The sequence below is a fragment of the Leuresthes tenuis genome, unplaced genomic scaffold, assembly GCF_036924035.1.
Source record: "Leuresthes tenuis unplaced genomic scaffold, fLeuTen1.0.hap1 SCAF_12, whole genome shotgun sequence".
Lineage (NCBI taxonomy): Eukaryota > Metazoa > Chordata > Actinopteri > Atheriniformes > Atherinopsidae > Leuresthes > Leuresthes tenuis.
The window spans coordinates 4,442,197-4,466,812 of record NW_027325366.1 but is presented as its reverse complement, the minus strand read 5'-3'; the positions used below and the strand labels follow the sequence as shown (position 1 = coordinate 4,466,812).

General features: G+C 41.2%; 1 protein-coding gene across 3 annotated transcripts in view; it reads right to left on the bottom strand.

Moving 5' to 3' along the window:
- The window catches only part of adarb1b (adenosine deaminase RNA specific B1b), a 126,078-nt gene that overhangs the window by 38,170 nt on the left and 63,292 nt on the right, over positions 1-24,616 (bottom strand). For 2 of the 3 annotated variants that reach the window (XM_072397854.1, XM_072397855.1), the window contains one exon: positions 5,921-5,956. The exons of the other annotated variant lie outside the window; for it this stretch is intronic. The gene's annotated coding sequence lies outside the window, so the exon portion shown is untranslated. The remainder of the gene's footprint in view (positions 1-5,920; positions 5,957-24,616) is intronic. 3 annotated transcript variants of the gene reach the window in all.

Genomic DNA, 24,616 nt, shown 5'->3' with positions numbered 1-24,616 from the left:
GAGTGACCAGCTTTGAAGGCAAAACCTTTCCACACCCAGATCCATATGCAACTGCTATTTATTCAGTTTGTTTTAGCAGTGATTAGAGAACTGACACAAATCCCTGCATCCATCTCTGAGGCTGTGAAGTGTCTGTATGCCAGACGTTTGTGCATTCTCACTACAATGGTTATTTTTCCCCTTTGACAGTCTGTCACAGATTAGCAGCCTGCTAATCAAAGCTAATTACATTGAGACAGGCAGACACAACTCATTTCTTATCATGACAGAGTGCTGCCGTGTTTGTAGTGCTCAATGAGGCACTGCTTATAATCAACAGCTTTTCGTGATGTAAGGTAAGTGAATGTAACTGTGTGTGAATGTGTTTTCTATTCGACTTCCTTTGGTGCTGGTGTCAAATATTAATCAGTTTGTCTGAGATTTTTACAGCATCTGTTCTTCTGTTTTTGTGTCTAAAAACTAAGATGATTCTACAGGAAAAACAAAAGAAATCATAGAAGCTGTATTTTCTATTAGATTATGGATTTTACATGGATATTTTACACATAATTTCTAAATAAATTTTAGACTAAAATGTGAATAAGGTAAATGAAGAAAAAAATAGAAAGGTTAGAAGCAAAGAGGACAGAAGGATTGTGTTTCAAAGGATGAAAGGTTATTTACGAGGGAAAAAAATCTAAAATCTGGTTGCAGTCTTCGTCAGGCAGTGCAGATCCCCCTCTCTGCCCCCCTATCAAGTTGGAAAAGCTCATTTTGGAGATTCTGCTGGCGTGGCAGAAAAGGCCTCTGTTCCCCATTTTCCATATTTCATATACGGCCCATTGGAAAGCAACGTCTGCGAGTGTCATGGCTTGGCACATTTATGAGAGATGCTCTGAAGAACTTAGAAGATATGCTTAAGTTCAGCATTTTTAAAGTCACTGTATGGTAATTCACTGAAAGTAAATCAGGGTCATTTACTGGTTAGGCTATCAGTAAATACAATTCTGCAGTATAATGAACTGAACGTTTGAATCTTACTGTTAAGATTACAATTGAATTACTCACAACTGTGTCGACACGATTACTAGAAGAACTAACATAAAAATACACAACACAACATAAAAACTAACCTGGGGAGATAAAATGGTTCTCATTAAAACTTGTCCTATGACAGCAGCAGGAAACCATACTCGATTAGGCGGGGCTGTCAGACATTTTGACTTGTCACTGAGCATGTTTACAATATGCTGAAAACAAATGAATGATTGTGTGAGTTTGACAAAAAAAGGAGTTTTTAAATGCAACATATTAGTCTGACGGAAACCGTATAAAATCCAGCTTCTCAAAAACCAACTAATACAACCAGATAATGGGGTTGAGTTTATACACTAGACTTAAATGGGCCTCGGTGCTCCGCACATCCTCCAAAATTCCCGCATATTTGTAATAATGTTTGTCTTTTTGTAAAAACAGTTAATCGGTTCTTCTGCATGAACATGACTGAATAATACTTTGAACGCTGCTCCTGTGGGACAGCAATCTATCCTTCCTGTTCATAAAGGACGGTCCGCTTTATGACCTCATGCTTATGCTACAGCAGGTGATGAAGGAAGCACTGAAGCCTGTTTCCTAATGATTTAGCATGTTCCACAGACTCTTATCATGCTTGTCACTTAGAGACTTCAGGGTCATTTCATTCAGGTAGGACCCTTATGAAGCAAACAAAATAAAAAATACCTGACTGCACTGGTCGACCTCAATGTCCAATTTGCTTTATGGCTGATCTAGAGTCATGACAATCCCATCGTATCAACCTTTTACTTTGTGTTGGGGTCCTTAAGCACTTCGGAATGGGAGGATTTTTGTAGATTTCATTGGAACATGTCACAACAGGAAACACACGGGTGTAAATACTAAAATTAATAATGACTTAACTCAATTTAGCAGTTACAGCTTCTGGCTCTGAGCATGTTGGCTTGCTGTCACAAAATGTGATTTAAAGGGACATTTAACAGAACAGAGCCAATCTTTAATGCCATTAGTACCACCTGCGCTTTTCCCTGCTGTGGAAATCCAAACGTCGGCTGTGAGAAGTCCTGAAGTGTCAAGAATGAGAACAAAAGATGGCAAATTATGCCATTTTTATACAGGAACTGGCAAAGATTATCTATGTAACTTGGTGCAGCCAAATGAATGATGCATGCTGTGCACACAGCTTAAAAGGACAATTAATTGTTTATCTGCAAACAAAAACTCCAAACAACTTATTTACCAAATGAGCAGAACAGTTGATAGAATTTTTCAAGTGAACTGAAAAGATTATCTATAAAGAAATAAATTAGAGTTTCAATTTCAAATAAAAAGAGTGTATGTTTCAGAATGCACTGCAAGTTTGTGATTCTAAAGCGATAGCTCCTTAAATAGTCAAGCCATGTGCTGAAGCGTCACTGGGGAGGACATGGATCTGGTTCTAATGGGCTGTCTAGTCCAGTGTTGTGGTCAAGAATAACAGAGCAAAGAAATTTTTGACAAGGCATCAAATTATTCCTCTGACGACTGACTCGAGTATACGACCTAATTATCTCCACTAGCATTAGCTGTTAGCCCATTAGGTATTTTGGGGGACTTGAGCGCTAAGCAATTCATCAGGAAGCTTCAAATATAGAGCATTAAAACTGACTAAGAGAGCAAGCAGAGCAACACTGGGCCAAAATCCTGCTTAGTAATCGCTTCTCTCATTATGGTGAAAAAGTGCCACTTCTTTCCCATGGTGATAAGGGGGAGAGAAAAGGCGGGAAACAGATCTGTTTAATACTGATGGACGTAGTCACTCTTCCCTCCAGCTAAAAATGCAGCATCAGCAGAGGTGGATTTACTTGGATGAATGAACTCGATGGTGGGGGTTGGGCAGCGTGGGATGGAGGGTGCTGGATGTCAAAGCAAGTGGCTGAGACATGGCTAATACTGCCAGTGAGATGTGGCCACCTAAGTAATTACTACCTTTGCTGTTTGGCTAATCCCCAGAGTAGAGCAGCAAACTCAGGGGTGAAAAGCTTAGACCTGCGTGGGGCCCTCATCACTCGACTTCAATTACGCAGAGATGTTGCTCAGAAAGAGACAGACAGAACGGATCGGAGAAAGAGGGCAAGAAGAAACCATCTTCATACCCCAGAAACGTTTAGACTATTTTTCACAAATGAAAAGAAGAGTTAAAATTTTCAAACATGACAAAACAGTTTTGCTTTGATACTGAAAAGCGCCGGGGGGGCGTCCAACCAAGCCAAGATGTGCCAGAGAAATGCATACCCACATTTTACCCAATTGTCATCCATCATCACAATAATGATATAAATTAGGCATCAACCAATTTTAGGGAATTAAAGAGTTCACACGTTCAGTGGAGCAGCAAACTGGTCAGTAATTACAATCCCAGCATAAAACAACACAACGGTATCATAAATAGACTAGATCAGTCCAAATGTCATGATCACTCAGTGGGGTTACACGGCACTGTAAAGAATCGGATTAATAGCGAAATTACAATAAGACCGAGTTATTAAGTTCATGTATTCACCTTAGTTTGACTAAAAATTGGACTGGATCGGGTTCCTCACAGTCAGATTAAGACCCGGAGATAACTCCGTTGATAGTCACACTAAACATGACGGTGAACTGGACTTTGCGTTCTGCGCATGCTCGACATTTTTTCCTGGGGTCGTGACCCGGAAGCCAAATGAGACGATATTACTGTTGTCGCTGCCGTCGGAAAGAAACGAACAACGCGATGGAGAATGCGCCGTTGGGCATTGCGTTTGTGCCATAACCAGCTCATCACAAACTAAATGTAGAGGGACGTAGCTTCATCTTGCTCTTCGTTCACCATCTTTCTGAATGCCTTAGTTTTGTTGTTGCTGGTGGTGAAGACGTCAACAGGAAGTGGCTCTATTAGCGATAGTTTAAATGGGTACAGCGCCACTTATCTACTGGGGTATGACATGCTTTGTGCCAGTGATTCGATTCATTCACCGCCATATAACAAAGGATAATTACCCTCAGATAAGGAGCATAACCCAACTATAGCTATAATCCAGTTAATCTCATGTAAACCGACTGACTGATCCAGATATCCATGTCAGTCTCAGATCAGCACATCCATAGTTTTCACATATCTTTTTAGTTTGATAAAAGCTAAAATGCTAGAAAACAAACAAATGAATAAAAACAAATTCATAAAATGTGATGGAGTTCCTATTTCAAATGAGATATTTTTAAAAAGACAGCATGAACATAAACTTTTCTTTTCCTTTTGTAATTCTTATTTCAATCGACACGGCCAATAGTTGTAAAATAACAGAACTAGATACTTTTGCGATCAAGAACATGATTTGAGAATATAGAGAGACATGATTTGAGACATATAACGCAAATATATAGTAGAACATCAGCTGTAATACATTTCTGGAAGTGAAATGCACATTGAAACCAAATATTCACTGCAATGTAACTTTTACCATTTGTCTTTAAAGTACACTAGAGTTTTTAAAGTACATTTAAAGTAATGAAAACATTTTACCTGGCAACAAGTGTTTGGCAAATTTTGTCAACTTCAAATAAAAGGCAAGACATTTTTGTAGAAATAAGCAGAATATGATTCAATGAGGTGGTGAACCACACAAACAGAGACTCGTATGAGGAGCTAAAGCTTTTTGCTGTGCCTTGCATACTGAAACACAAGCAGAGACTCCATGGTTGTCTGCTGGTGCTACTAAAGTTGACAGAAGAATGAAACAAGCCCTGCGTAGTCTGTATCCAACCAGCTCAGCATCAGTCACAGCCTGAACTCTGTGGGTTACCTTTTCGTTCAGAGCGTTTCTTCCGCCTCCTCTTGAACTTGCGTCGGATCAGGCAGAAATAGGAGCCCAGACTCTGTGCGTCGTTGGTAAAAAGGGCCATGTTTTGAGCCGCACTTGCACTTTGAAATCAACAAAACAGCTTTCTAAATCCAACTCAGCTTTAAACCAACGGGGACCAGGTGTAACTTGGGCTGCTGGATCTCAGTGATCACATGCACACGGTCTACCTGTCCTTCACTTCTTAGAGCTGGGAATATCACACCTGTGCTCTCGTGCTCCGAGATGGAGAATACTAAACCCCACACACCTGCAGCGCTTTGTTTCTACGTTTTCCCACACTCATATCCTCCAAACTCCCTCTCTTTTCTCCTCCTCCTCTCACTGCTTCTCCCCTTCTGTTAACTCCATGTCTGCCCTATCAGGAGTCAGAGACGGGAGGCAATGGAGTACATGTGAAAAAGAAGGAGGGGACTATCTGAGGAGAGAGACTCATGATTTCACAAGAGGAGGAGAAAGTACCAGCAGTATCTCTGCCTTCTTATTGGTTAATTACAGTGTCTGTGCAATGAAGACCTGCCTTTAAATACATTAATTTTGCACTGCAAACATAATTGGACCCATATACAATGCCACAGCTCTTCCTCTTCTCACACTCACACTGTGTATACACACAGATAATATTCAAATCTGGACATATAGAAAAAAAAAAGGTACCTTTGCAATGTTTCACCTTCTCCCTCTTTTTTTTGTTCAAATTCATGGGCTCCTATTCCCTCAACAGCCAGGAAGCTTACCGTGTGTTACAGTACAAGGACGTTGAAAAATAAGTACTCTGCCTCTATCTAGTGGTGAAGTATTGCAACTGCACTGGTGTTGGTACCAAAACAGATATTAGGCAATAGGGGGTCCATTAATGTGTAAAATGACATTATTACTATAGCTAAATTATGGCAGTGATTAAAAGTGATGTTATACTTGTTAATACAAAGAATACACCAAGTCTAAAGTAAGCCATTACACATGTGTTGAGTGCAGAGGAAGGATTGGAAAAGGAAAAGGTTAGCAAGAAAAAAACAACAACTCACCTTTGACACTGCAGAAACGTCTGTGGTTGGAAAAACCTGGTGGACACAGACAGAAATTTTTTCCAGGTAACTAAACAGCTGAGATCATGGCTGTCTGAGAAGTCACACATCTGGCAAACACAGTGACACTCTTTTACAGATGTGGCAAAAGGAGGGGAAAAGGTGCACTGGGGCTGGACTTTAGCGACATGTGGACCACTTTGGCTTTAAAAAAGTGGTTTCAAAAAGGGACTGTGGGACTGATTGACTCAATCCAACATCGTGCTACTCTATGTCAATGAAAACACGACTTGTCTAGTCATTTGTATCTTTCGTATACATCTGTTGTAGGAACAACAGGTGCTTTCCCACTGCAGAAAATGTAAAACTACTCGAAGAAGTACTTTTTCATGGCAGAAACTGCAGTTATACAAAAGTTGATACAACTCACTTGGTAGGGCCTTTTTTTTAAGCTCCTACCTATGGACACGGTACTCCTCCCATCATGAGGCGCACCACCTGCAACATAACTGCTCAGTATTGGCTGTAATGATGGCCAGAAGAACCTCTTCCAACCACTGGCAGGTTGTTCAGTCACAGCAGTGTGAATACAAGCAGAGGAAAATCCCTTAAATAATCCCTTAATAAAAGCTTCTGGACCACGTTACCCTAAGTGACCCCTAGAAAAGTTTGGTCCAAGAATGACAAGCAACTCAATATTTGGAGATAGAAAACCTCTTGCACCTGTCTGCTGGTAGATCCGCCACCTTTCCATTACTACAGTCTTTCAATGAAAACAAACTTCAGCTCTCCCCAGGGTTATAAATTAAGGAACTGTCTTAAAACTGTGCACCTGCTTGTGCTGCACCTTAAACTTAGTTTTCTCACAGTTGGTAACATTTCCCTCTAACATGCCTTGGCAATCCTCTCATTTCATCATTCCTTTAACACACCCAGTGTCTCCAGTGTATGAGGCAACAAAGCAACGACACGGCATGATAGAACCACCATATTTCAATGTTGATATAGGGTGACCTTTTTCCTAGTTAGCTTAATTCCATTGCCAACCAATAAACCCACGCACCACATTTCCAAAGAGCTCCACTTTAGTTTCCTCTGTCCATAGATTGTCATCACAGAGAGACTGGTTTATCTTTTGTAACTTAGAAAAATCACATGATTCAATGCACAGCGTTTTGCAAAAAGGTTCTGAAATTAAATTCTGAATTTATCCCAGCCCGAAGCTCAAAACAATATTGTTTATACAGTTTAAACAATATGGATATGCACGCAACATGTATGAGTCCCTAATTGTTTCCTCACATCTAATTTGTACCTATAATTCTGACCAGCAGTGTATGGGGGCTTGGTGTTTTGGCTCTGTCCTGTCGCGACATCAGAGACTCGACTGTGATCGCTGAACACTGTGTGGGGCTTTGCTTTTTTTTAAGGTCAGTGGAAAAGTTTCTCACTACTAGAAAACCATCTAAACTGCAAATGTTCTACTCGGTAATCTCACAGTACATGAATCGATGCTAATACATCAGCAGTGACCGAGTGGAAAAGTCTCTTGGAAATCAGATAGAGTATACTTTCCCATCATTATGTTCTCTACAGTTACGTAATTAGGCACATTACAGCCTGATCATGTCAGCGTATCAGTCAACTGTTTCCGAGGCAGAAATTCAACTTTTAACCTTGTCTGGGTGCTTCTCAGCACTTTTTCCACCACAATCACACAGCAATGCACATATTGGGGTTAGCATGGGGTTCAGGACACTTCGAGGTTAGGGTAACCACAGGGTTAGGTTGTTGTTTTCATTTGCTCAGGAGCCAATCAAGAGCTCTACACAGCAACAGGATGCCATAACAGTGCAGTTTGACATGCACTGCATGACGGTCACTGTACATCCTTCCAACCCTGAAACATCACAAGTTTTGTGTGATAAAATGAAGAAAGAAAGGTACCTTTTTTACAAATATCAGGATTTCGAAATATTAGCTCCTGAGAGAAACTACAAGAAATCCACAGAACTACAAATAACAGTCAATCTGAGAAAAAAAAATAGAAATGCCTTAAAGCTCTACTGCCTTTCAGCTCGATATCACAGCTGGGGACGAAGATGACAGCGAGGGACGAAGAAACGAAAAGGGAGAGAAGAAAATGGACACATAAAAGCTTGAGACATGCAAAGGAAATAAGAGGCGAGAAAAATCCGGGAGTGACACCATCAGATAAAGAAAAGAGACAAAGCCAGCCCGAGACGAGGAAATGAAGAGAGGGGGATAAAAGGAGGTGAGGAGCTGAGCAAGAAAACAGAAAACTTGTTCATATAATACTGATGTGAGAGAGCTAACCTGAGGGGTTGGATAAGGTCAGTCTTGGAGCTTAATTAAAAAAAAAGAACATCCTTAAAATACAAGTTAAAGGTTTTCTAGTAGCTGTCTGCTTGTTAAGTACATGAAAAGGAGCTTAGCAGGGAAGTGAGACCCAACTGAGGAACAATCCAAGAGAGCAAAAATACTAGAGGGAGAAGAGTAAAAGGCAGATGGATGGAACGAGAAAACAAAAGCCAGCCAACAGAATGGGGAACTGGCTTGTGGTGCAGCAAAGCAAACACAAGAAAGGATATGCTGAACATAAATACACTCCAGACGCAAATTCATTCAAGCTTCTGTGTACAAGCCAACCATAACTACAGCTGGCCAAGTTTCATCACAACTGCTTTGGCAGTGGAGCAGTTGTTTTGTTTTACTTTATTTTCTGAAAATGAGACCAGTCAGCCCACTTCCTTCAGAATCCTAATTTACAGACTGTGCAAAATTCTGTCCATTCTCCAAAGAGGCACGTGATATTCCACTACGCACTTTTCAACACATACTGAATGGACATGAGGAAAGAGGCCATGCTGCCAACACTCTGTGGTTATCCTGACTGAATTAAAAGCCGTTCCAGACTTAAATAACAGCTAAACTGCTGGTGGCCTTTGCCACGGCTTGACAGTGAAACACAATCCCTGACAAAAACAACCTCTTAAACAGTTTTACAGGGATGAAATCCAGGCTACTGCGGCGAGCCCATCTGTTAGTTCATAGCCGTACTCTCAGTCAACTAAAAAAAGCTCTAAAAATAGAGCCTTTTACCCCCTTTGAGGGTTCGTAAAGCCGTTCATGTGAACTTAAAAGCCAAATACAGGCATAGAGAGCTTGGTTTAGTGTTGCTGATGGACTGATTTAATCAGGCTATGCTTTGGAGATTTCACTTCCTAATCTTTTTTTTAACTACCACAAAGTCATCAACCAAAAGGGGGTCACATGGTCTACTACCTACTACGTTGGAACTCTATGTTAATTAGCCATCATCAGCATGCTTCATTAAAACCTGGCTACCAACCAAAAGCCATCACGCTAACAAGCTTGATCATATCAAGTAAAAACGAACAAGCATAATGAACATCAGGAGAAGAACACAAAAGACAAACCTCAGCTTGAATATGCCCTTAGATGCTGAAGAGGTTGTGAAAATAAGCTCTTTTTTTGTTCCAGTGGATTAAAACTCCACACTGAAGCAGTTACCTCAAGTTGCTGTGGAGACCCAACTAAAAAGCCAACAGGGAGACAATGAGCATGTTCTGCAGCGCCTGAATACCTGAACATGAAGGGAACAAGAAAAATATCCAAGCACGAGTGGAGTTTCATTGCCTTGTGAGGAAGTCGCGTTCCTAAAGCAACACTCACTGAACCTCATCTTGTGTGAGTTTGGCAAGAGGGAGACGAGGAGATTGTGTGTGAGAGATTAGCAGAGACAGACGGGGAGAGCCTTTCAGCTGTGGACCTTTGAATATTGGAGTTGGGAGTCTGTAAGATGAATGGGGAATATGATGGGAGAAGGGTAAGTAGAAAACAAGCAGGAACTTAAAATGCTTTTTGCAACCAGACTGGATCATAACGAGGTCTGAGAGGGTGAGCGTGTTGAAGAAGGATTATGAAAGAGAAACAGAAAGTCAGTCAACTGAGCATGATAAGAGGAGTGCGTGACTGCAAACCAATGCTCCCGGACTTCAGCCAAAAATTAGGCCAGTGTGGCCACACACATGCACACAAGCTCGCCACGAGGAACCATGAAGTGCCGCCCCGCCCTCTGACCTACCTTTTCTCACACACACATAAACGGGAGACACCTTTAATTAATGCACTGAAATAAATGTCTGAGTGAGTGAGTGTTTCTGATTTTGTTTGTGTGAGTCATGGAAGATAGACGCTGGATTTGTCTTGAAAAGAAGTTTGTACACAATCTTAACAAGCAACACAAAGGTGAGCCGCATGAGCAGAAATCTCCTCTGTTCTTTCAATGCAACTGCATTCCCGTGTACACTCATCTCTCCATGCAACCTAAAGACTGCCTGCCTCTGTTTTTGCTGTACACATATTGTCCAGCAGAGGGCAGCACTGCAACAAGCCAATTCACTATGCCATACAGTCGAGGATGTGTTTTTTTCTTATTTTTGTTTTGTTTGCTTGCACATCTTCATCTCGTTTCAGCATACTGATGTGAATCATCTCATGGTATTTAAACAGGCCTTTGACTTAACTGACCTCTATTATGAAGCAGAATTAACATATCCACGGTATCCTCTGGTTATCCGGCCAAACTAATCCTCACAATAAGGTCTCTAAGCAGCTCTACAACAGTGGTTATCAACTCAGTAATGCAGTCCAGGGGTTCAGGCTTTTCTGGATGGAAAAATGTTTGGACCAGATGACTTGTCAGAATCATTTATTTCTAGCAGACTGAAAGTAACAGCTGCTGCAGTCATAGCATGAAGGAAAGCTGACAAAAAAAGAGAAAAAGAACGCAAAATGTGTGAATTAAAGCACGATCAGATCTGATCGTTTATTTATCAGTAAGGTGGTAAATGGATGCAGCAGGTGCTTTTTTTAACGCATGTAACAACGTTTCTGTTGGATGCAGCACTGGTTGTTTTAAAAGAAGCAAAGCACTAAATGTTCACATGCTACACTCAAGTTGACTTTTTGTAATTCAGGCTCCATGATACCAAACAGAAAAGGCTTTATCATAATAACTTTTGTAGTGGATCATCTGACATCATCTGACGCAGATTTGTGAGTTTGTTGCACAGTGATATGTAAATCTCTTTTATTTCAGTGATCTTCAGAAACAAAACCAGTTCATGTTAACTCCAGTTAGCAGCAACCAGCTTTAGAGCAGTCAGTGTCTGCTTTAAGGGCTACAGAAGCATTCCCCTCTGCTGACACATTTCTCATAACGGTGCTTTTCTGTTTAAGGGAAACAACATAGATGATCTTTGCGCTCAGTAGCAGTCAGAGAGAGATTCAGGGCCCACGTACTGTTGTATCTTTAAAGAGAATAAACTGATCAGGAGCCTGGTGGCTCTTTTTTACACGTGTTGATCTCTTATCTGGAAACCTAACCTGCTCCGGAGCCGTGGTGGTAAGACGTTAACCATCGTTATTCATCCACTAATCCTGCTCTGTATTACACGCCCCAGGAGAGCCAATCAGATCAAATCACACAAAAACTGTACACACACAAAACCTCTGTGAGTGCTCTAAAACAGGCAGCTTAGCTCTGTCAGTTTTTACTGTGGAAAAAATACGATGGAACTTGTTTTCAGACATTTCTAAAAAGTCTGTTGAATTTGGATGAAGACATGTGTTAAACAGATAAGTTAACAGGTTACCATCAACAGAGGCAGCTGGAGAACTTTAGTCTTGTGAGAGTTCCCTGTGGTACTTTTCTGTATTCAGCATTCAGATTACGATAATTAGCTCAGGGCTCATCAGCAGACCACACAGACATACATTACCGGAGCCATTTCTCAATATGTTATGTGAGGTGAAGGGATAATGGAGACCGGGTGATCTTTGCACAGAACGCTGTACTCAGTGTCATTATTGAACAGCTAGACATGCTTATTTCAAGGTTTGATTTTTGATCCCCACTTTTACTGCAAAGTTACACTCCCAAATACCTGAAAATGAATGCAGCATTCACATTGTAAAGTTTCTGATTCTGTAAAAACATTTCCATCCATATGAATGTTTCCATGTTTATTTTTGTTGAAAAATAACTTTAACATACTTTTGCAACTGTATGTTGTGTGAAAATGCAAGTGTGAGATCGAGACTCTGTATCAGCAGACACTCAATCTGAAAGGACTCGGATAAAAAAAAAAACTTGATCAGCACATTCCTAAATAACATAATTATAAATGAGCTATGAACCACAAGAAAATCAGGGAAAGGAGCACACCCAAACAGATACTCATCAAAAGGCAGGGTCAAATAACAGAAGTTAATTTTCTACTCATGTTGCACTGCATCAGGAGGGTGCAACCAGATTATGTCCAAAAATGTGCAAGTCAAACCTCAAACTGTGGTAAACATCATAAAAATGTTATTTCTGCTCGATTTAAGGAGCTGATATTGTAGAGATGAATGAAAACTGAAGATAAAGCAAATATCACTGTGGTCAGCTCATATTATCATCTACTGTTTGTCCCTGTAATTCACCTGGTTAGACCCATTCAAAAGCATGATGAATCTGCAGCGTGAACTCCTGATGAGGAAGCAGCTGACAAAGCAGCTGGTGGCTCAGAGTGCATCAGAGAGGACACATGGCCTCCACACCCTCGCCAGCAGTGGGAGTAAGTAGTGAAAAAAGAAAGAATTTCAAAGGACAATAAACAGGCCAATTGTTCGATAAATGGTGGGTACATTATTTTACACATCAGCTCTATAAACAAGGGTCTGATTCTGCTTCAGTTTTAAATGAAAGGGCCTGTAAATAGGAATGACTTAATTCTTCCGAAGAGACTTGCCTCTGGTTCTCAAGCCGACCATCAGCTCACACTACTGGGTGTGGCCCACTGCTTAACCCACCCTCGGGCTCTCTGCCTGGGACATATCCGCTCCACTGCTTGTGGCTTTGAATTTTTGGCTGGTGCTTGACAAGTAAGGGTGTGTGCATGTGTGTGTGTGTGTGTGTGTTTATGTGCTTGATGCAAGCATGAAGAGAACAATGGGCCACTCTGTGTTTGTCCTTCCTGGAAAGACAGACACCTAAAGGGTGGAGCCAACAAGCTGCATGAGAGGAAGGGTGAGAGAAGGGCAGCAGACTGAGAGCCAGCCAGGATAGTTTAAAATGTAGACGTTAATAAGCCGTTTCACCCTGATAGTTAGTCGAATACATTAAACAACTATTGGCTTCTAATGAAGCCCAGTTATTTTATTTTGTTCCACAGATGTCATGTCGTTCCTCCTGTCAACTCATCTGAGGCGTTTTGTCAACAATCTCAGGGAATTCCTATGTTGTCATAGCAACACTGACAAAATCCAGGTTGCATATTTATGTCTCACCTGCAGGTATGCTGCATATGGTTGTAAAAATTCTGATTCACATTCCGGGGAAGAGAGTTTCTTTACTGCACATCAGATCCTTGTTTGATGGAAGAAAGATGCGGCGACACTGAGCATGACACACGCAAGGGCCAGAAGATGTCAACACAAATGATCCGACGGCAAAATTCAGAATGACTGACAACGAGCAGTGGATCCTTTAGAGGATGCTCAAGGACGTTTTAGCAGTAAATGGATGATGATTGGGCGATGAACCGTGTGGCTAATAAAATCCATGCATGCTTCCTTCCCCTGCGAACACTAAAACACACACAAGTTGCTCATCATCTACAACAGGCCAACTACCCTGCATCCCATAAAGCTGGAAAAAAGCACATTTCCTCTGATTTGAATTGTCCATCCTTTCTTTATTATATGTGTCAGCATTTTCTCTGATGACCACCGAGCCTCTTCTCAGCTAATTTATCTTTCAGGCCTGCTGTGTTCCTTCCATTTCCTGTCCAGCAGAGAAGGGGTGGACACACAAGTTAAAAAAAGATGGTTACAGAGCAAAAAAACAGATGAGGGTTTTAATAAGGCAAGCAAAGATCTACTGAGGTGGAATGAGATGGAGAGAAAAAAAATTAAATGTTAAGTCAAAATTACAAAAGCTCAACTGTCAATTGAAGCACTACCATCACATTGAGCAATACAGGCGTGTGGAAGGCAGCGGCAGGACCAAAACTGCTGGTGATATAACACACACACACGTGCACACACTCAGTGGAAAGGTTTTTACTGCACTGCAATGCAGTGTGACATTGAGGATAACGTCTGCACTCACACACATACACGTGACTGCAGAAAAACACTTAAAAACACACAAAGAATGGAAGTCAAGGTGGGCAGGAGCGGTTACTCCCAGTTTAAAAGGGAATTTCAGTTCCATTCGGGGATGGATGGGGAAATAAAAAAAGCTTTGTTGTGGGACCACATACTGCTGAATAAGCTTTTTTCACCTCGCACCTCTTGCAGCTGAAGCTGTATGGATTTATTTTTTGGACCACGTTTCGTCTGCAAGGTGGCTTGGAATGAAATGAACAAAAACAACAGAAGGAAGATGATTTTTCATTACTTTATACTCCAGTTTCCATAATATTTCAGCTTTTTTAACTGAAGTTAGTCGAGTAAAGGCTTACGCTGCCAAACACAGTCTGAAATATAACTCTAGGAGGGTTCACAATAGCGTAACGTCACTTAAACAAAACAGTCATTACTTGCACAACCACAGGAGACCCACTCGTCTGGGATACACATTATTTTTAGAACTTGAACAAAGTGCCACTGCTGTTTTGGTGAGGGATTTAAGAGTCTGCAGGAATCTGGCTTTTTAAAGCTGCATGACATTTTATATCAACTCAAAAGAATACCTTTTGTTTTACTACCTTACGGATGTTAAAGTTGATGCTATTTCTGGAGCAGATGTTCGTTTTTTGCCTTCTCACATATGCACCTGATGTAGAAAACCTGCGCGGTAGCCGTTGGACTGTCACGGTCATGTAATTTCAGTGGACCATCAAAACTTAACTTAAATATAATATTTTGTGTTTTAAAAATGATTATTTAATGTGTTGCACAAGAAAAAAGCTGCTATTTTGAGGAGTGCTCAAAATACTTCTGTTACATCTGTTATGATGCCTAACCATGACAACGGGAGAATTGTTTTCATGTTGATTAAGCTTTCTCAAAGCCCAAGTAACACCTGTAAAAAGACCCCAAAACCAGAGTGGCTGAAGAGAAGATGTCATAGATGCAAAGCAGGAAAAATGAAGTTTAACTCATGATTGGAAGTGTGAGATTACTGGAACAGCATCCCACTACTGAGCTTTTAGACTGTATAGAGCGTCTCTGCACCCCAGATGTTGAACTGTCGGCTGTGAGTTCCTGCACCCCAGATGTTGAACTGTCGGCTGTGAGTTCCTGCACCCCAGATGTTGAACTGTCGGCTGTGAGTTCCTGTCCATGCTGTCTGTTGGGAGAGTTCACCTGTGTTACCAGCTGACGTTGTGTGTGGCATCATCAAAAACAACATCTTTCTAAATATTTGTCAGCTGATTTTTATTGTATTTTATCTTGTTTTCTATCTATAACAGTAACATATCTTATCAATAATAATTCATGCTGAAGCAATATAATCAATGTCTTGGAGTACTCCTCAGAGTTATTTGGCTCTGTGCTGATATATGGCTCACAGCAAAAATGCACCCACAGATATGCTGTGGATTTTGGCTATGTAACTAAATCCATGACAGTAAAGGACGGATGCTTACTGAAATGAAAGCGGAGGGGCGTCTGAAGTTAAACGCCACAACATAAACTGTGGCTTCCACTAAACCGCAGCAGAGGAAGCAGGCAGAAATTTGAGGGAACAATTTCTGTTCCTTTAATTCAGCTTGTTTGACACAAGTAGAAGAAAACAATTCTAACTCTTGTTCAGAATGACTGTGGTCAGCTCAAATAGCTAAGCAAGTACAAACTGTTTCACAATTTGAAGTTGCTAAATAAACTCATGACCTTAACAACAAAGAATCACACTGTTATGAAACTTTGCTGCATCAGGAAAGTTTGAAGTTATGCCAAAAATAATCCACATGAACGCTCCCTTCCCTACCTCAGTTGCTTTAGTGAGACATTTCGTGTACGTCTCTGTGAAAGTTGCCCACACAGGTGTACATGTTAGAGTTTATCTGTGAGAGTGCCTGCATGCGTTCTTCTCCTCTCTTGGCGTGTCTATCTGGGTCAACCATCTGGGGAGTTGCCAAGGCCTTGGTGAAGTGGGCAGCTGGCCTTCACAGCTGGCTCGTGTCCAAAAACGCACACACACAGGCGAAAGCGAAAAGCCACCAGGTAAAATCCACACTGCCACCGCCCAGAGCAAGTATTCAGTGCAGCCACCTGAGTGCTCACCACATTTTAGGAGTGTGTATGCATGTCTGCATTCAGAAAAAGGAAAATGCTTGACAATTAGTCTGACTGTGATTATGGGAAAATGTGTAAATGCATGTTTTTGTGTTTATGTATGTTTGTATACACTCATTTGGTACTCCATCACTGCTCAATCTCACTGGATAGGAATGTGGAGTTAAAGCTCAGGAAGCACTTCCAAGATGGAGACGCAACCTCTTTTCCTCTCAGCCCCTCTGCTGCACAATGATGGTGCAGGCTTTCCCACACCACATCTATTCACTGATTGCGGATAGGATTACTACAGAGGTACTCAAGAAGTAGGCCACAGCATGTTGTGCTCACATTTGTGCGCTATGTGTGTGTGTGTGTGTGTGTGTGCATGAAATGATACTATGAGATGTGGGGATCCAGTAAAGTAGGTTACATCTTACACCTGGCAAAAGCAGAACCATTTCTGTCAAGCTCTGCTTCGAGAGGAGCAGCAAGTTAATGGGCTACACATGAATGTGCACACTCGACTTGCAGGTGTAACAATAAACTCTACAATGTGACACGTCTTAGTTTGTCTGTAAATCAGACACAAAAGAACAGGACAAGAATGGGATTGCCATTCACTAGTGAAGCAAATCTGAAGCAATCTTTTGAAAACGTGGATCAGAAATGTTTCTATTGACTGGTTGAAAGTGAACAAGAAGTATGGCAGAATTCAGCACCGTCGCCTCACAGCAAGAAGGTTCCAGGTCTGGGAAGACGTCGGTCAGACTGGAAACAGCTGGTGAACCTTAACTGGTCAGACGTCATTTCCAAAGCTGTCTAATTCACATCATTTTGAAATGCCTGAACAAACTTCCACTGCTGTTCTGGTTCACAGTCTGCAGGGATGTGGCTAATTGATGCTGCGTGAAATTATATCAACTATGTTAGATCAATTTTTGAAACGGGGAAAACTGTGTACGTAAAATACTTCATTTTAGTATTTTTTTTCTTTACTACAGCTTGTAAATGCAAATTTAAAAAATGACAAAAACTTGCTTTGAGATAATAGAAAACCCAGAATAGGTAGATTCAAGTAAATCAGAGGGGAAAAAATGTATTTGAACAATCACAACCCTCAGTAGGTTCGACAATCCAACTATGGAGGGTGTGCACCCATGTAATTGTTCTTTCTAGACACGCCCCCCCGAGTGCCAAAAAAATCTAACATGGCTGCTGCCACTAGTAATGGGATTGGGATTATAACTAGGAATATCATCCTAAATTAAAGGCTATTGATCTTGACAGGGATTTTTGCCACCTACCATAGAATTTGTTTAAAACTGTAAGAATAGCAGCTATATTACATGGGTAAAGAGACAGTTCAAATGTTTTGGGGGCACACTTTGTTGCAAATCTTTTGGTTTCTAATAGGCTTTTTCTAAATTGAATACATTTTTAACATTGGCAAAACATTTGAATTGCAAACCTCGAGATCAGGATTACAAAGGCACGTTACAATTAAGCCAACCATCAAATGACAATAAAAAAATGCTATTTCACTTTCTATACAAACTGGATTAAAGCTACATAGTCTGCCTTTTGGCTCTCCTCTGTTTACTTTTTGTAAGTTTGTAAAAAGAGAATTCTTTCTGAAGCTGTTGATAGAGTCCAGTCCACTGTGTCTCGTCCCCATTTTAGAAGTGCATTCTGTGTTTTTAAGTCAGTCAAACTGTCAGCGGTCATTAAGCCAGCTGTCTTTTTGACACTCAGTTGGCGTTACCCCAGTACAATGAAATGTCTGATGACATAGCGTACACTCCCTCCATAAAGCGTTGGGATTTGGAGTCTAAAGTCCTGTGGAAGGATACGGTCATCAACACAGGCACGATATCTGTCCGGGGACTGTTTGCATGAGAGCTGCAACCTCCTCTCTTTGCCTTTCTCATAAAAATAAAGATCCTGTAGTCTTTCTTTTGCACTTTGGGGAATAAAGAAGGTGCGATGTAGCAAAGCCACTTGACAGTTAGTGTAGGCGGATCAATTTGAGACCACTTGTAAACGGTCTTCCTCCCTGGATTAGTACCACAGAGATGTTACTGAGCGATGCCTATTTGACCCACTGCAGCTCCAGGCCTTCCACTCAACACTGCTCTTACACACTCTTGGTAGTTTTGATCTGTTTATTTGCAGTACAACAAAAGAAGCAATTCAAGCACAGAAGATGTCAGGCTGAACCACGTCTCTCTGTACAAGCAATCACTCATCACACAGAGAATGGACTCACGAAAGCAGTTCTAATGTAAATACAGAGGTGTGACAGTCTTCTGGTGCATTGGAGCCAGGCCAGAAACCACAGAGGGCAAAATACTAGTGGGCAGATGTTCCTGTAACACTCAGCTCCTTCCCCCAACTACCCCACTTTGCACCCTGTTTCCCCTCTCCTTTTCAAAGTGTTCTTCTGTCTGCCTGACAAGCGCCAACTCAAACATATTTCTTTGGTTCTGTATAAGTCGAAAATGATGGAAAGCTTTGGTCTCTGTGGATTGCTGCGATGGCACATGGCAGGTTGCAGTTGGGTACAGTATCTTGATCCTAAATGAAGTCTTACTCTAAAGGAGGTTATGGGATAGACAAAACGAATAAGATCTCAACAGTATGCTGCTGTGTTAAAGCATCTGTAAACTGTAAGCAGTGAGGGAGGATGGTGGAAGAGCTTTCTTTTGTGCCATCTGTCCGTGGCTGCCTGAATCCTGCTCTGCTGGTGACGGGTGAACTAAGCTGGTCTGACTAGCCCTCTTGCTACTTTGTCTCCGTTTTCATGATTTCTGAATTTTCTGTAGCTGACTGTGTAGCTATGGTTATTCAAAATAATTTAAATGTTGAAAACCGATAAATGATTTCAAAGGAAAACCTATTTTCTATCTAACTGTTAATCAGTTATTGGAATCGAATAGAATCAAACCCTGCATGAGCTCCATTTCAAACAAGGAGGATAATGTTAAATTCTAAATAAGAGCACAGTAAATAAATGCTGCCTATTTTGATCCCATCACCTGTTTTTTTTAAAGTTTTTTGGCACTTGTGGCCTTTATATGAAAGTAGGTGGACAGGATAGGGGGCATTTAGAGTGGGGGAAGATATGCATCCATCCATCCATTTTCTATACCCGCTTTATCCAACTCACAGCTGTCATTGGGCAAGAGGTGGGGTGCACCCTGAATGGGTCGCCAGTTCATCACAGTGCCACACAAATGAGCCAAACAACCGTGCACGCTCACACTCACTCACAGGGACAATTAAGAGACGCTAATTAACCGAACATGCGTGTTTTTGGACGGTGGCAGGAAGCCGGAGGACCCTGAGAGAACCCACGCATACACGGGGAGAACATGCAAACTCCACACAGAAAGGCAGAAAAGCTGCATTTGACATCTCCTTTCACTGCGTGAGGGCTGTGGTTACGTATGGTTACTATTTTAGAATAGCAACCAGCATGCCTCTGATGAAAGGAGCAAATATCCACCGTGCTGCTTCACTAACGGCAAAGAACACTCCAAAAAACTGCTGAGAAACAATATCCCAGAGCAGTTATCCAGGTACTGTTTCTACTATAAAATATTTTTTCAGTTTCTACTCCTACTGAAACAGGTAAACTGAGTTAAAAACAAAAAAGGTCTGTGTTATACCAGCTTTTTTAAATTGCTGTCATTTCTGACTAAAGAATGTTCATCAGCTAACACTTGATAAATTTCAGCTGGGTGGTTTGGCATTGGTGGGGGGCTGTAAAGTGGTCCAAAAGACAAATGATCTAATACCAACCTGCTCACTCAGGAGGGTTTCAATGTCCGTGTTTGCCCATTTGGTCTTTCAGGGTAAGCCAGAGGTAGAGATAGAGGGTATGAGAAAATAAAGTGAGACTGTGAAACAGTCAGGGAGCTGAATCTGAGTGGATTTTACATGCAGATACAACTCTGAGTTTGTTTTCTTTATGGTGTAATGTTTTATTCAGGTTTGTACTATTCTCAGCCAATCCTCTAAATGTATTCTGTGTGGGAGGTTGCACACGTGTGTGTGTGTGTGTTCTTTCTGTGAAAGAGGAGCCAGGCAGAACCAGCTCGAGTGCTTCTAATTATGACTGCTTTGAAACGTATATGACAGTCGACCTAATGTTTAGCCCGTCCATAATCAGTCTTACAGCTGGCTCTGCACGACACAAACAGGAAGTGACTGTTTTTAAAATACTCAAATTGCACCTTAAAAACATGTTAAGAGCTGCATTGGAGAAGCTTGCCATTCTTAAAAGAGTCTCTTGAGGTCTGCCCTGTTTACTCCAAATTCTTTTGTCAGGCATGGACACTGGACTGCCGAGAGGAAAGAACACAGTAGAACTTCAGAGCAAACCCTCTCCTGAGGACTCACCTAAAGCAACGTTTGGTCTCCTTCTTCTCCCTGATCAGCTTCGTTGCAGATAAATCTGAACTGGAAGCCCACAGCATGTTACAGGACGCCTGTGTATCGTATTTTAATGTTTCACCTCAGTGTTTATGTCTAATGACTTGAACCATTTGCAGGAAGAAAACAAGTCACAACATTAAATGTGCTTCTCAATTACAGTAACAAGCAAATGATACGGTCTACATTTGAGAAGCAGCTTGTTTTTCCTTCCTCTAAGCTTGAAATGTGTAATAAGTGCACATAATAATCTGTATGCAAGCCTCATTCAAAGGACTGACAGAGCGATCATTGAGACAAACTTCCCCATCATCTCCGTTTTAGCACATCATCATGACTTATGACAGTCTAATCAATCCAAACAGCCCATCTCTTAGCATGTGTGTGTGTGTGTGTGTTGTTGGGTTCTTTGTAGCAAAAACTAGCAGCAGATGTGAGATGTAATTTGGAGCCCCATGAGACAGTTTACAAAGCATTATGGGTAGATCTGCTGTCACTAAACGTAAGTGGACTTCAATATAACATTTTTCTGTTTTCAATGAATACAAACACACGCATGGTCCTCTTATTTGTTTCATAATTCATTTATTTACGCTCTGGATCTGAATGAAAAGCTGCCGTTGTGCTCTGTGAGTACTATAGATCACAAGTAAAAGGGCCATTGTGGTAAAATGCTTGAGGCCGTGTTTATGTAACTGGTTTCCTCACAGGGGAATGGATCACACTCATACTGCAGTCAGTGAATGATACTGCACAGTGAAACAAAACCGGAATAAAAACTGATGAAACGCTTCAATTCTGACTCGATTAAGGTGTGATTTGTGCGTAAATGTCCTCAGGACGAGCGCATGCATGACACACTGCTGATATCAGCCCATGTGAACCGTGCTTGTAACTCAACAGAGTGTGACGGAGGAGGATGTGGCGTAGTTGAAATGAAATGACATAATAGGACAAAACAAGATCAAAAAGGTGGGCAGAAACAAGCCGAGGCTATCAGGCAGCAGCATTTTTTTGTACATGAACAGACAATGAGGTCATAGGCTGCCAAGGTTTTATTTTTTATCATTATCATAGTTGTTGTTACTGCTCACACAGGGCCTCTGACGGCACCCAACTGGAGCATAACTTTAGCCTTACTCTTAATGGCTTACCCCTGGCTGCTTGTGGCATTCACTTGATACCAACTAAGTCTTCTCAGAATGTTTTTAATCTCTCTATGCGTTCTTTTATCACCCAAGGAGACACTAAAGTAATGATGCTCACTCCAGTGTTGCAAGCAAAAATACAACAACCCAGAGGAGATATTATAAAATAAAAAAAAAGTACAGGAAAGGGAGGAAGATCCCATTATCCAGTGTTCAGGAGAGAAACAAAGATGGCCCACTAAAACAGGATTTGCATGGTCAAAAGTAGACTCTGCATTTCAATCAGGATGAAGTTAATGTCAACAGTCAACTGACGGTGCATAATGCCATCTGACTGCTTAGAGATGCACTTAAACAAGCCAGCAAAGTTCTGTCCTTTTCCACATGCAACATTCAGCAGAAGGCCATTTGTCGTTTTATCAAATCAATTATTTATATGGTCACTGAGTGGTCACAAATGCACTCAACGACAACACAACATGCAGCACAGTAGAGTACATATGTTTCAACTTGATTAAGGAAAAGTACAGAGGTAAAGGGAAGTTGGTGCAATCTGCTAATCTGACACTTCGAACAATAGAAAGAAAACACATCTCATCATATATTACAGTGTTTTCATGAACCCTAAATCTTTCAAGCAAAATGTTTGTCTAAATTCCTCCGAACTCTGGAGGTAAGTGGTGACATTTCAAGGCAACGTCTCTGCAACATCAGCGACCAGCCTGATCAAGTCACACTGTAATTAAATGGTAACAGCTGTATGAAGCCCGTTTAGATGTGATTTTAATGTAACCCACTGGAATTCAACTAAATCAGCTATGAATTTGTTCTCATGTACTTTCAATCAAATATACACTAACTAACCTAGCAGCTGTTCAGAGTAACAGAATAGCTGCTTTGCATTTGCTTCACTCTCAGGGAGCACTCCCCAAGAACTGCTGTTGTTTGAAATCCTGTCAAAGCTTTCATCCAACAACATTTCTAAAATAACCCCCCAAAAAGACAGAATAATTACAGCCACAAACTCACAAAACAGACATGTGTAACATTGCACATTTTTTAAAAACTTGTTTGGAGCATCTGTTTTCCTCCAAGACCTGAACAGACAAAGCAGCCCACAACAACCCACCTTCTGCCAACAGGACCATAACGAGTGACTCATCATTACTAACTTGCTGTGCTAATTTTATCTGCAAACTTCACAGGCTTGAAGGAACCTCGCTACGGCAGAGAGGCTGAACAGCATGACGCCAAACAGCAACGCACTCCCACTGTCAGAGAGCTGGCGTGTTGTCTGCACGCTGAGATGTCGACCCCCTTTAAATCCCAAACAGATCCCTGACGTGTGAGCCTGCACAGTCTTTCAGATACGATGCAAGCGAACTGCTGTGACTCCCACACCTGCCTACCTTCTTTCTTTTATCAGCATTAATCCCATAAGTAAGGAACTTTGCTATTAAAAACACAGCATACTGGAAACCATCTTGCCCAAGCACTGCATTACCAGCCAGCCGGAGTTTAAGCGAGTGTACGAGCGGAGGCGTGTTCATGTGTGTGGCACTACGTCAACTTGGCATCGCTGTTCTTCTTATTTCAGTTCTTACATAATGTAGATCATTCCAGAAAAATGTGACAGCAAATTCATACCATGACGCAGTTGTGTTGAAAGAGCCTACCGCTGCAAATGTTATTCACCCAACGGAGCCAATAAAATACACACAGACACACGCTTGCACCGTAACTCCCAGCTGCTGCCATGGCTGCAGCAGCAGCCCTGAAGGAGACACTTTTTCTTTCACTTTCAGTTTTGGAGAGCAAAACTCATACTTTTATTTGGGAAAAAAGGTGGATCAAACATACTCATAAGAGGTATTTTTTTCAGATATCTTCTATCCATCAAAGAGTAAATTATCCACTTATAGATTAATGACATTTAATCACTGCACAGGAAATCTATTTTCCAACACGTACACACAACAATGAGGTAGGTATGGTCGAGTGAAACTGTGTACGAAGCAGAAAGGCACAGAATGGAACTGCAAAGAACTGTGGCTTCAGGCACTCCATTAATTCCCATCACCAGAAAGAGAATTTAGCACATGTTCGCTCTTGGGCTCCCCCTAAAGTTGTTGGATGTAACCCCACTGCCATCAAAACAAATCTGTCTGAGCACAAATTGGTCGTCACGATGAGGAGGCTGACAGGACAACGTGATGTAGGGTTACGGAACGGAAGAAAACACAGCGGATTTTCTATAGCATGACGTATGTGCTGAACACACACACACACACACATAAGACAAACAAACTGAATGTGCTACTTAATCTGTAACACAGTTTGCTTTTCCTGATTGACATTTCTAACACAGTGTGTGTGAAATCAATATATGTAAAACATAATGCACACTGGATAAATAACAGTGTACTTCCATTTTGTAGAGAACATTTTGAAAGGCTGCAAACTTCCAAGATTTTGGCCTGAAATGATCTTTTTTTTACAGTTCACACACTTCTCTAGTGTTGCTTTAAGAACAATCTGCTGTGCTGGATGGATTGCTGCAGTTCTTTGTCTTTTTTAGATTTATTTAACCATTGTGTTCATGTTTGACCTGTGACAGCTTTTTTGGTTCTTAGCTTTTAAACGTTTATAATTGTAGGTTTTAATGTTCCTCTATATTCCTCCATCAGTTTTTTTATACGCGTTTCATCCTGTTTAGGGTCACTTGTAACTATGAATCAGTATCGTTCTAACAGGTGGACAGGCTGATCAGGTTTTTTACAAGCCTGAATAATAA